General features: G+C 40.2%; 1 long non-coding RNA gene across 1 annotated transcript in view; it reads left to right on the forward strand.

Annotated features, from left to right (window-relative positions):
- Positions 1 to 1,871: 1,871 nt before the first annotated feature.
- LOC141986909 (uncharacterized) overlaps positions 1,872 to 14,393 on the forward strand; it is a 47,393-nt gene continuing 34,871 nt past the window's right edge. Inside the window, exons 1-2 of the long non-coding RNA XR_012639394.1 lie at positions 1,872 to 1,994; positions 10,375 to 10,503. This is a non-coding gene — a long non-coding RNA (uncharacterized LOC141986909). The remainder of the gene's footprint in view (positions 1,995 to 10,374; positions 10,504 to 14,393) is intronic.

A 14,393-nucleotide genomic window follows, 5' to 3' on the forward strand; every position in this document is an offset into this window, starting at 1 on the left:
ACAACACATTTGCTTTACAGGTCGACACTGTGAATTAACTAGGAGGAGCTCAGGGTTCAAATTCTCTTACCTACATTGGTGCAACTCCAATGACTCATGGATGCCCACTACATCAATGTAATTTGAGAATATGTCCCCAGTTCTATAATGTAAGCAATAAGCTTAGTAAGTTAGTTGTACAAGATTTCTTATTTTTGATCTGAAAGTATTTTAATGCAATAATGACCTTGGCATAGGACATTAATTTCCTGAGGATTAATGGGCTCCTGCTGAATCATTGGATTTCCCAAGATGTTACTAATTAGCCAGGAAATGCTTTTAGCTCATAGCTGGTATAGGTTTTATAAACCATTTTTAATGCAAAGAAAGTAAATATTCTACATTTATCCTATGGTCCAGGGACCTCTTATTGCCAACTGGCAGATGGCACAGGGATTGCACAGGGTTTTACAGAGTTTCCATGGATCAGATATATGCATAATAATTCATTATAGCATGGCATGTAAGGTCTTTACCAAGAGCCAGTACTGCACTGGTCATCATAACAATTGTGATATGTATGTACAGATAATATTTATGGAGTTATATATTTATACTGGAAATTATGTTCTTAAGGTCTTGGAGTTAAGGCATGTCACCAGGAGGTGACATGCCTCAGACATGTTCCCTTCAGACAGAGGATAACAGATACTTATCTCCCTGTCTGGTCATATCTGTATTGTCTGCCTCACAATGGAAACCCATTTGCATAGTGAGGCAGGGGACAGTCCACAGGTTGCAAAATCTACAAGACAGAAAATCTACAGGAAGAAACAAAACATCAGGAGGTGTATCCTGGTGAGACTTTTGTGTAGCTTGGGAGGCAAAGGAACACACTGGATCCTTTACCTAGGAGACAAGCTGGTAGCCTGTCTGTCTCATGAATGACGAATCACAGCCAAGCCTGCTTGTAAAATGCTGCAAGGATTTTGGGTGAGCATTATTCTACAAGAATGAGAGCATCTAGTTAATTAAGTCTAGGTTCTAGAATGGGTTATGATTTTATTTTATATGTTTCCAATACATTAACTTGCTATTACTTGAATGTTTGTTAAATAAACTTATATATGATTTTACTATGAACATATCTAAGTACTGTGTGTTAAGCAGAGCAGTGATTTGAGGTGGAACTAGTTTGGTGGGCTGTACTGGTTCTTTGGACGCAGTAAATCTCTGAATACTTTAAGTGTCCAGTGGATCAGGAGCTGGACACTCAGGGAGTTCCTTGGAGGGCTCAAGGGTTGGATTGTGCCTATCGTAAACCTGTAGAGAGCCAGCGGGGCCTGCTCAGGCCTATAGGGGAGTGCTTGTATTGCCTGTGGCTGGTGGAGTCAGGGGGATGGTTTCTGGTAGGCACAAACAAGGCTTCCTCACGCTAAGGGCAGGTCATAGCAAGGTGCCTCACAACCCTGGGTACTTAACCCCAGAACTTGACATTACTGCAGTCAGCGATTTTGTTTGTCCAGCCACTGCTAGCTGAAAACCAAATACCACATAGCTAGCAATATTCTTAGGGCTCTGAGAGGCATGGCCAAACAGCTGCATGATTTCAGTTTTGCTAATCAGAATGGGAGGATGGGACAGAGAGTTAACATATCATGAGAATGGGAGGAATGTTTGGACAGCCGACCTTGGTTTTAATAGCCCTGACATATAAGTTTTATTCTCGTTATGACTAGAAATACCAGACATGTTTTGATAATGAGTAATTTGCTGAAATTAGGAGAATTGGTGACCTATTAGGGGTTACTATGGTGACCCTCAAGGAGTCCCTATGAGTTATGTGCTTGGTTTAAGTTAGCTATAAAAGATTAAGCAAAAGAATACACTTTGGAGCAGTCCAAGGAAGCTTTTCTTCAGGCAAGGAGCTGACACCTGAACTCCCCAGTAGCTGAGTGGAAGGAGGGCCCCCAGAAGCCTGGCTGTCGATTACTCAAAACCATCTCAGATTTTCGGTAACTAAAAATGTTTGGGGTATTCTGAACTTACTGCTACAGCATATGTGTGTGTATGTGCTTGAGACCTAATAAAAGAGTACTTTTAGGTAAAAGCACTCTTGTTTGTATCATTTATCCGACAGAGGAGCTGTGTCCCCATTGATTTATTCCTGACACTACCTGGAGATAAACAATTAAGTTATCACTTCTTTAGGATCTGAAAACCCTTGTTTACAGGTACCCTCCAGAAGTGTCACATCTCCTCACTAAGATGTAGTTTCATCTGCTTTGGGCAAGATGAGATTGAACAGCAGTAGAACAGCATAATGCTTTGCTGGTGAAATGAAGACATTTTTAGCAACATGAAAAGGCCATTTGGCTGACATAGATTCATAGAGTCCAAGGCCAGAAGGGACCATTGTGATCATGCAGTCTGACCTCCCGTATAACACAGGCCACAGGACTTCCCTGAATTAATTCCTGAATTCATACCCTTTGTATTTATTTATTACTGAGTCTGAATCCTACTTTCCTGTACATTTATCATATTTTTACTGAACGCACTGAGAGCCAAGCACACATCTCAACAGAGAATTTGGCCTTAGTTCAGTATCTCTTTCAAGAACTAATTCTGCTTGAGTTCTCTATTTATTCCTAGCTTTCTGATTTTTTCATTAGGCCCGTTTCTGAACACCTTGCCAGAAGGAACAAGAATCTCTGTTTTCATCTATCCCTTTCTTCATCTGAAAATGTCTACAGTGAACCATGACTTAAGTGACCACTAAAAGGACTGTCAAAAATCAATTGCTTAGAATGGAAGGCTACGTTTATGGTTGAAGCCCTGACTCAAGAGATCTGAATTTATTTCCTAACTCTGGTACACGTTCTCAGTGTGAAGTTGGGAAAGTCACTTAATGTCTCTGTGCCTCAGTCTCCCCACTATAGAAAGGATATAGGAAGTGTTATTATCTCCTTCCTTTTGTCTGTCTTGACTATAAAGCTCTTCATGATTGTGACTCTTTATATGTACAGTGCCTAACACAATGAGGCCCCAACTCTGTTGGAGTCTATAGATTCCAGTGCAATATATATAGTGATTAATTAACAGAAGTGGGTTTTGTTTAAAGGGGGATCTGAGTTGTATTATTCTGGGCTACTTTGTGGCAGTAACATCAAACAGGAGTGTGGTCTCATGTGCAGGCTTCACTGTACTTCAGTCTCTCCTCTTTTCCCATCAGAACTCCTTTAACCTTTCCTAATCACTGAGTCATAAAATCATCTTTGTTCTCTACTTCAGAAAATACCCCAGAGACAGATTACAGTGACTGGGTCACCTCTTTGTTTGGTATCTCATCCTTCTGCTGGTTGGCTGTTGCCTTTTTTGTTTAAATACACATAGCAGTATTTATTTCTTTTTGTGGTACAGCCACCAATTTAAACAGTTATTCAAGACTGTTACTGAACCTCCAATCCAGGGTTCCTTCCTTCCCCCAAATACTCAACCTACCTCTGAGTTTGGTCTAGATGGTTGTTGGCCAGGAGGTTGCAGTGCTTTTATGTCATGTCCTAAAGTGCTGGTTGAGAATGCTGTTGGGAATGCTGACACTTCTGGCTATCTCATTACAAAGCTGGTCAACAGTAAGATGTTAGTCATGAAGACTCACACTGGGGCTTGCAATTTTGATAATAACAATCCAACTTGTCCGTAGCCACCTGTCAGGTAGGCAAAGTACCTAATTTATCCCCAGGGAATCTGTCAGGGTTCCTTCCCCACTCTGAACTCTGGGGTACAGATGCGGGGACCCGCATGAAAGAACCCCTAAGCTTATTCTTACCAGCTTAGGTTAAAACTTCCCCAAGGCACAGATTCCCTTCTTGCCTTGGGATCACTGCCACCACCAAGTGATTTAACAAACAATCAGGGAAAGGACCACTTGGAGTCTTATTCCCCCAAAATATTCCCCCAAGCCGATACATCCCCTTTCCTGGGGAGGCTTGAGAATAGTATCCTAACCAAGTGGTTACAAAATGATCAAAGACCCAAACCCCTGGGTCTTGGAACAATGGAAAAATCAGTCAGGTTCTTAAAAAGAAGGATTTTATTTAAAGAGAAAAAGGTAAAAGAATCACCTCTGTAAACTTAGGCTGGTAGTTAACCTTACAGAATATCAGAAAATTCAAAGAGCACAGAGGAACCCCCTCTAGCCTTAGTTTCAAAGTTACAACAAAATAGGGATAAACCTCCCTCTAGCAAAGGGAAAATTCACAAGTTGAGAAAACAAAGATAAACTAATATGCCTTGCCTGGCTGTTACTTACAATTCTGCAATAAGAGAGACTTGTTCAGAAAGATTTGGAGAACATGGATTGATGTCCGGTCCCTCTTAGTCCCAAGAATGAATGGCACAGAAAATTAAGGAAGCCAAAATAAAACCTTCCCCGCCCCCACACCAGATTTGAAAATATCTTTTGTCCCCATTGTTCCTTTGTCCCCATGGTTCCTGGTGCCTTGAGCTTCTCTAACCCTTTACAGGTAAGGAGGAATTTAGGCTACCCCTATGGTTATAACAGCATCATTAGTCCTTAGTTTCAGAGGTGCCTGACTTTTCAAGTGAGTTCAGCCCATAATTGTTTCTTACACTGACCTATGAGACAGATGTTTCATTAAATAGCAAGAGTTGTCGCTACAATAGCTTTTGAGGGACTAAATTAATTTTAATTTGGAAAAAGCTTTTTTAAACAGAAAGACTTAATTCTGCACTCTTATGCAAGTAAAACTCCCATTAGCATCAATAGGAAGGAGGACTGTAAGGTTTTTTTTTTCAAATGTTGTTTTTTACTAAAAAGCAAACCAACAACCAGTAAGCAATACCAGCAATCAGTAAGAAATCAGTGATGCATAAATCATTAAGAAAAACACTATGAACCCCCCCCCTTTTTTCACTAAGCCTTGTTTTGGGGGGAAATAAAACCAAAACAGCATTTAAGGACCTATATTAAATGAATATATATTTAAATACATGTTTTCAGCCATAACTAAACCTTTATATTTCACACATTGCTAATAATAATTTAAAATGTTGATTTAGAAATGTGTGTAACAATAATAGTGGGCTAAATACTCAGTCCTTGCTTAGGCTGCATTCACGTTGAAGTCAATGGGCACTCTGGTCCAACAACAACAACAATACAATAAATAAAATAATAATAATACATAGATTCATAGGCCAGAAGGGACCATTATGACCATCTAGTTTGACCTCTGGTATAACACAGGCCTGAGAAGTTCCCCAAAATAATTCTTCGATCATATCTTTACAAAAACAAACAATCTTGATTTAAAAATTGTCATTGATGGAGAATCTACCACTACATTGGGTAAATTCTTTCAATGGTTAATTACTCTCAACGTTAAAAATGTATGCATTTCCACTCTGAATTTGTCTAAGTTCAACTTCCAGCAATTGGATAATGTTATTCCTTTCTCTGCTAGATTGAAAAACCTGGTATTAAATATTTTTAGCTAAATAGATTGAACTCCTTGAAGCTATCTCTAGAAGGCATATTTTTTAATCCTTTAATCATTCTCTTAGCTCTTCTCTGAACCCCCTCCAATTTATCAACATCTTTCTTGAATTGTGGGCATGGTATTCCAACAGTGGTCACCCCAATACAGACGTAAAATAGCCTCTCTACTTCTGTTTGAGATTACCTTGTTTATGCATCCATGGATTTCATTAGTTGTTTTGGCCACTGTGTCACTCTGGGAGCTCATATTCAGCTGATTATCCTTCATGATCCCCAAATCTTTTTCAGAACTATTGCTTCCTAGGAGAGAGTCCCCCATCCTGTGAGTATGGCCTACATTCTTTGTTTCTAGATGTATACATTTACATTTAGCTGCATTAAAATGTATGTTATTTGCTTGTGCTCAGTTTTCCAAGTGATACAGATTGCTCTGAATTAGTGAATTGTGCTCTTCATCATTTACCACTCCTTCAATTTTTGGATCATCTGCAAATTGTATCAGTATTTTCCATTAACCCACGTTGATTTTCATTAATTACATTACCCTCCTTTAGTTCTTTATTAATCAAGTCCCATGTCAACTGCTCCATTATCTTGTCCAGGAGATGTCAGCCTGACAGGCCTAGAGTTACCCAGGTCATCTTTCTGGCTCAAAATTAGCTTTTTTCCAGTCTTCTGGAACTTTCCCAGTGCTCCAAGACTTATTGAAAATCAACATTTACTGTCCAGCAAGTTCCTCAGCCTGCTCCTTTAAAACTCTTGGATGCATGTTATCTGGACTTACTGAGTTAAAAATGTCTGACTTCAGTAGCTTCTGTTTAACACTCCCTTGAGATACTAGTGGAATGGAAAGAATGTTATCATCACCAAATGATGAGACTATGTCATCTGTATTTTCCACAAATACAGAACAGGAATATTTATTGAATACTTCTGCATTTTTGCAGTATTACTGATAATTTTACCCTTTCCATCGAGTAATGTACCAATACCATTTTCAGGATTCCTTTTGCTCCAAATATATTTTTAAAAAGGTCCTTCTTATTGTCCTTAACTGCTGACCATTGATTTTGTTCTTGCGTCTCTTGGTTTCGCTTATGAATTTTCTACAATTCTTAACTTCTGATTTATATTCATGGCTATCAATGTCCTGTTTCTTCCATTTGTTTCATATTTATTTATTTATTTATTTATTTTCAACAGCTACCTCTATAATGAATAGCATCTTACTGCACCAGGGGAAAAAAAATCACTTGGAGAAGTTATGAATCCCATGTTTCATTGGAAAACATGAAGCAATATTTTAAGTATCAAAGTCTGCCAATGAAATTACTTTAGCTGACTCTTCCACATGGGACAGTACATGTTCAATATATTATCTCTTAAGGAATGTCATCTTGGTACTGGATCTGTGATTCAAAGTAGTGCTGGTTTAAGATGAAAAACATATGGCAATAGGAAATGTAAAGGAAAGAGGCTAAAATTCATATTAAGATTTTTCCCAACTGTTGGCTTCCCAGTCGAATAACTACTATAATAAACAAGATTTTTCTGAAGCTTTATTTACTGTAGAACTGTTTCTGCTCATTGAGAAATATAACTTATATGCAGGACCGATACACATATATCCATCTTAGGTATGTAATGACTGATAGTTTTAAAACATGGTTTTGTTAACTTTTATCACCCCAAGAACCATTTTTCCCTGTACAATTTTCATGTAAAATGTTGTCCCTGGCTAAGACTCTCTTGAGTGAGTTTTTAGCTCAGAGCAAATGTTGACTGTCAAGTTATAACCCTTTAACTCTATAAAACACAGTTAATACTGGAAACACTACCAGACTTGTAATTTTAAATATATACTGTACCTACACATCTACTCTGTCCACAGTGCTGTATTCGGATATGCTGTTCTGTGTGCTGTTATCCTTATTTTAAATTCAATTTGCTATTTAGATGAAGAGAAAACACATTTTAGGAATGCATAATCATATCCATTTTTCCTTTTGATAAATAATTTATCTTATGTTGCACATATTCAAAGAATAGTAATCATTGCCTATCAGCATCTTGTCTGCTTTTGTGGCACCTACAGTTGGGAGACATGTTTCACTGCAGAAAATATTACAAGAATATTTATGATGTTTTGTACTGTCAGTGTCCTTGGTGAGCAAAGTTGTCTGAAAATTTCACATTCATAATGACTGCAGTATAAAAGAAGAGCCAATAAATCACTTTACATAAGCTAAATTACTTTTTTATTTGATTTACTGGTACTATACTTAATTACCTTAAGATCTTTTTTAATGACTTGTTTCCAAGAGTTCGCTGCCTCCATTTAATGGCCAATTGTGTGAAAGTGAGTGACTGACCTGGTAATAAAGAGTTCTGCTAGTAAAATTGCTGTGGCCCATATGTGCCCCTCCCAGACAGAAAGCCACGGAACGGGAAAATTTACCCAGAAATCTAAATGAATTTGATTGTCCCACAGATTTACTGGATAGTCTCTGCAAAGAGGATAGCCCAATGGACTGGCACAGTGGACAAAGTGTGCTCTCTCCATAACATGAACAGTATAGGACCAACATGTGTGAGAATATACATTGCATACACCTTGGAACTAAGCTCCAGTCGGGAGATCCCCTTCACCTTTGTTCTCATTCAAGGGCTGCCTCAAGCACTGTCAGAACAGCTGCTTAGTGGCCATGTTGCCTTTAGTTGCTTACAGTTTGTGGCTTCTCTGATGGGAGTCTCACAGCATAGAACATTCATTTCCCCTGTTATGTAGGTAGAAAGTCCATAATGTTGAAGATTGAGACATGATATGTCGAACAGCTGTTACCTGACTTTTCCTACTGCAACCAACACCCATTTCCTTGCTACTTCTCCTTTATCAAATGAGGCCAATGAACCACATGCTTTTTTTTAAAGGAGGAGCAAGTGAAGACTGCATAAAGAGAAGAATATTTTGTGTAGACTTTTGACCTTCAGCATAGACCATCTAGGGCATTTCTGTGATTTTGCTTCCCTCTACACAATGGAGGAAAGATGGGGGAGACTATGGACCTAGATGTTTTACTGTTTAACTCAGAACCAAAGAAAAACAAGTTTTATTTTAATAATACCATATTGTTTTCTATTAGAGATATTGACCTTGATCTTCTTCTCTGGCCAGGGGGCACTTGGGCATCTCAAGTATGGGGGGGGATATATGTACAAATGTAGATTCAAGCTACCTTTGTATTCTCCCCAACCTGGGCCCGTCCAATACCAGCTTATTTCCCAGTGTTTGCAAGTGCTGTAATGGCAAGCAGGGACTGATAGGCACAGGAACATCACAATCATTCACCTCTTTTCCTGGCTATGCCCATTGCACCACCAAGGGGGTATATGGCAAGGGAGCTGTTACATTGGGTCTCTAATGCCAAGGTTCCCCCTAAACGTGGCCAGCTCAGACAGCTTTAGGACAGCTGGTAGATTGATGCAAAGCTGTCCTAATGTGTGTGTGTGTGGGGGGGGAATCCTCTATATTTTTTGGTAGATAACCCCCCAAATTGAAACACAAGATTTCACTAAAACCCCACACTGCCCAGAAAAGGGTTAACCAGCTGTTGTGGGCTCAGTCAGCCCTGCCCCAACACACCTGGAAGAGGTGTCAGGCTTGGAGGGAAGGGATAAAGGTGAGAGCCCAGCTCAGTTGGGAGGTGGCTGGGAGAGAAGCCTGAGTGGGGACAGGCCCTGACTAAAGGCTCCTGCCTGGCTGTATCAGTTGTTCACTATTTCCTTACTCTTTGTCTTTATAAATGCACAATTCAGTGTATTGCTGTTTAAATTATAAAATATACAGGATTTGCAACATGGAGAAGTTAACTTTCTTGTGGGACCCTTGGCTGGTGCAACTGTCAAAGTCAATGGCGCTACATCCATTTACACTAGTTGAAGCCTCTGGTCCCTTAGCTTTCGAATATTTTTCCATTATGTTTTCTGGTATATAAACATTTTATTTTTCTACATAGAAAGGACACTATCATAAAAGGAAAACATTTTATGGTCAAATTCCTGCAATTTTTATCCTTCTATGGAAAATTAGAATATCCGTTTAAAATTTTTCAGTTGACAAAAATTTGGTTTTCTCACAGAAAGTTTTGAACAGATTCAAAACAAATATTTTTTTGAATAGACACTTCATTTGCAGTTATTAAATCAAGAAACTGCAACAAAATTTTAAGTTGAAACACAATGAAAGAAGAATATTTTGTTTTTTTGTTTCAAATTTTGTTTCAAATTTTCATTTTGACATTTCCCGCGCAAAAGTGTTGTTGTTGTTGTTTGGCATTAACACCTTCCTTTGAACTATAATAGTTTTTACATAACTGCATTTTTCACCAAGAAATCTTTCATACAAAAACATTTCAACAAGGTCTATTTAATTATTTGCTGATTCTCAAAGTGGAGGCCCAACTAATACGAATTATCTAATGCTTGTGTGACATTTTCCAACCCTCAGAAGATAATTGTTTCTGTACAAAGTAAATAAAACTGGAAGAGTTAACTTCTGCAATGTTGAGAGAATGTAATGTTATTAGCTGCTGGCAAGAAGATATTTTTAAGGAACATAAAATCAGTTATATGACTGACATTTTATAACAAAGCATTTATAAAATAAAATCAATGGAAGCAAAACTCAAAACAAGGCAAGCTATTATATTCTGGGCAAGCTGAGAAAATGTTAGTGCTTAACTAACAGACATACAGGTGAATAGCAAGATAAAGAACAAGCAAAAATTGGGGGAAAAGTACAATGGAATATATTTTAATAGGAAATAATTTTTATATTGTCATTTTTATCTTGCCATCCTCTTCATTCACAGTGGAACTGTTATCCCATAAGTCCCATAAGTCTCAAGTCTCCAGAAGCAGTACCCAGGAGAAAATGAGTGAAAGTATCTTTGGTTCAGTTATACCTGGAGAACTCTTGTGTCCTCCTCAGAGAAAATGCGGTAAGAGAACTACCCGGTAATTCAAATGCTTTGTTTCATAAGCTGTCTGCACTGTTGTTGTAGCTGTATTGGTCCCATGATATGAGCGAGACAAGGTAGGTGAGCTAATATATTTAACTGGGCCGACTTCTGTTCGTGAAAAGGACCAGCTTTTCAGCTTCACAGAGCTCTTTCTCAGACATGCAGAAAGAAAATAGAGTGTCCAAGCTAAATGCAAGGTGGGACAAATTGCATAAGAGGTTCAAACATGTTAAGAGACCACTTAAGATGAAGTGGGCAATTTAAAAAGAATAAGCTTCTATGCAGTCCTATAATATCTTTCTGGTATATTTACATTATTGCTCACCCTCAAACATTCCAAAATCCTGAGTTAGGTCCCCAAAATCGTGAGATTGGTTTAGAAATCATGAGATTCAGAAAAATTTGTGGTTTTTTTATTTCTAGTTTTGGGGCTTTTGGAACAACGTTTTGAAGATTTTCTCCACAACTGAGGGCTATCAACTTACTTAAAAAATGAAAGCTGAGACTCTTTTGTAATCACAGGGCTCCTGGACTTAAGACTTTAAGAAAACACCACATATCACAAGACTCGTGATAAAATTGGAAGAGTTGGCAGCACTGGATTATCAGTAATCACAGGGACAATGTCCACCATTTTCAGCCAGACGGCTTGGTCCTTCAAAGGCCTCCTCCAATGATTTCCTGCACACCTAGCCCAAAGGCCACTTATAATCCCGCTGTGGTTAGGGAAATACTGGAACTGCCTCCTCACCCCCCCCCCCCATGGAGGGGGACGGGTGAGGAGGTGGGGCTAATCAGTGTGACTAGTTTAACAGACCTGTGTAGCAGCCTCTCCAGGGATGGTAAAGCCTATGCATTCCCTCTGCTCACCAGACCTGGCTTTGTCCAGCTCCCCTGAAGTAGCAGTTTCACATCTCCCTTACACAGGTAGGTGGCTATATGACACAAATTGTCCCTCAGTAGGTCATTTCCCTAGCAGTATTCCAGTATGGTTCCATTTTGGCACAGCTCCACCTAATGTGAATAGCCTTGTTTCTCTTTATGTATCTCCCACATCTATCTTTAGCTCCCTTTTAAAAATAACAAAAATAAGATATATAATGAGGAGGAGAAAAAAGGAAAAAGAAAATGTCTTTATGCCAGGAGAATACTTTAAATCCTTGTGTAATATGTGGTGGAAGATATGGTAATCGGTCCTGGCTAACCCCTGCTTTATGTGCCAAGGCGAGGAGCCATACTTTGCACAGGGCAAGGGGAAAGGAATCCTTCATTCCCATTGTCTGCAGAGATACTCCATGTCTGGTACTTCACTCCTGAGGATGCAGTATCTGAGTCTGCTCTGCACTCCTCCTCCTTGTAGCAGTGGATCCACTAATCTAACCCCAGTTCTCCCTCGTTCCACGAAGCTGGTGTCACAGGGACACACATCTAGCTGCTACAGAGCTGTGCTCTGCTGTCTATAAAGGGTCCATAATCCCCATGTGGGCTTTCCAGGTTCTTTCCCTTGTGTATCAGAACTATACCTGTTCCACTGTACCTAGAGCCTCTGCAGCCATGGAAGAAGGGCACAATTTGCTGAGACTGGAGCACACAAAATGTCAGTACTCACTCCATTCTATCAACTTCATGAAAAAACTCGTACAGATACAGACAGACATCATCTTCCTTTCCAAATGCAAACAGATGGACATCGTACCAAAAGGACTGAAGGTAAAAAATCCATTACAATCTACATACCACAACAGACTATGCTGACAGCTTGTGCCACACACTCTCAAAGAAATTGCGGAACCACCTGATCAACATCCTCTACAGCAAACAGGGAAAGATTAAGAATGAGCTCTCAAAACTGGATACTCTCATAAAAAAACAATCTTCCACACAAATTTCCTCGTGGCTGGATTTTACAAAAACTAGACAAGCCATTTACAACACACACTTTGCTTCTCTACAAAAGAAAAAAGACACTAAACTATCTAAACTACTACATGCCACACGGGACCACAACAGTGGGTCCCTTAACCCACCCAGCAATATTGTTAATGTATCCAACTATACTCTTAGCCCAGCAGAAGAATCTGTCCTATCTCAGGGCCTCTCCTTCTGCTCCTCCACCCCCACGAACATGATACAGTTCTGTGGTGACCAAGAATCCTTTTTTCGACGTCTCCAACTCAAGGAATATTTCCAACACACCTCTGAACAACATACTTACCCACAGAGACCTTCCTATCAAGACTACAAAAAGAAGGATTCTGGGTGGACTCCTCCTGAAGGTTGAAACAACAGACTGGACTTCTACATAGAGTGCTTCCGCTGATGTGCATGGGCTGAAATTGTGGAAAAGCAGCATCACTTGCCCCATAACCTCAGCCGTGCAGAACACAATGCCATCCACAGCCTCAGAAACAACTCTGACATCATAATCAAAAAGGCTGACAAAGGAGGTGCTGTCATCATCATGAATAGGTCAGAATATGAACAAGAGGCTGCTAGTCAGTTCTCCAACACCACTTTCTACAAGCCATTACCCTCTGATCCCACTGAGGGTTACCAAAAGAAACTACAGCGTTTGCTCAAGAAACTCCCTGAAAAAGCACAAGAACAAATCCGCACAGACACACCCCTAGAACCCCGACCAAGGGTATTCTATCTGCTACCCAAGATCCATAAACCTGGAAATCCTGGATGCCCCGTCATCTCAGGCATTGGCACCCTGACAGCAGGATTGTCTGGTTATGTAGACTCCCTCCTCAGGCCCTACGCTACCAGCACTCCCAGCTATCTTCGAGACACCACTGACTTCCTGAGGAAACTACAATCCATCGGTGATCTTCCTGAAAACACCATCCTAGCCACTATGGATGTAGAAGCCCTCTACACCAACATTCCACACAAAGATGGACTACAAGCCGTCAGGAACAGTATCCCCGATAATGTCACGGCAAACCTGGTGGCTGAACTTTGTGACTTTGTCCTGACCCATAACTATTTCATGTTTGGGGACAATGTATACCCTCAAATCAGCGGCACTGCTATGGGTACCCGCATGGCCCCACAGTATGCCAACATTTTTATGGCTGACTTAGAACAACGCTTCCTCAGCTCTCGTCCCCTAATGCCCTTACTCTACTTGCGCTACATTGATGACATCTACCTCATCCGGACCCATGGAAAAGAAGCCCTTGAGGAATTCCACCATGATTTCAACAATTTCCATCCCACCATCAACCTCAGCCTGGACCAGTCCACACAAGAGATCCACTTCCTGGACACTACGGTGCTAATAAGCGATGGTCACATAAACACCACCCTATACCGGAAACCTACTGACCGCTATGCCTACCTACATGCCTCCAGCTTTTATCCAGACCACATCACATAATCCATTCTCTACAGCCAAGCTCTACGATACAACTGCATTTGCTCCAACCCCTCAGACAGAAACAAACACCTACAAGATCTCTATCAAGCATTCTTACAACTACAATACCCACCTGCTGAAGTGAAGAAACAGAAGGACAGAGCCAGAAGAGTACCCAGAAGTTACCTACTACAGGACAGGCCCAACAAAGAAAATAACAGAACGCCACTAGCCATCACCTTCAGCCCCCAACTAAAACCTCTCCAACGCATCATCAAGGATCTACAATCTATCCTGAAGGACGACCCATCACTCTCACAGATCTTGGGAGACAGGCCAGTCCTTGCTTATAGACAGACCCCCAACCTGAAGCAAATACTCACCAGCAGCCACACACCACACAACAGAACCACTAACCCAGGAACCTATCCTTGCAACAAAGCCACTTGCCAACTGTGTCCACATATCTATTCAGGGGAAACCATCATAGGGCCTAATCACATCA

This window comes from Natator depressus, chromosome 1 (genome assembly GCF_965152275.1).
Source record: "Natator depressus isolate rNatDep1 chromosome 1, rNatDep2.hap1, whole genome shotgun sequence".
NCBI lineage: Eukaryota > Metazoa > Chordata > Testudines > Cheloniidae > Natator > Natator depressus.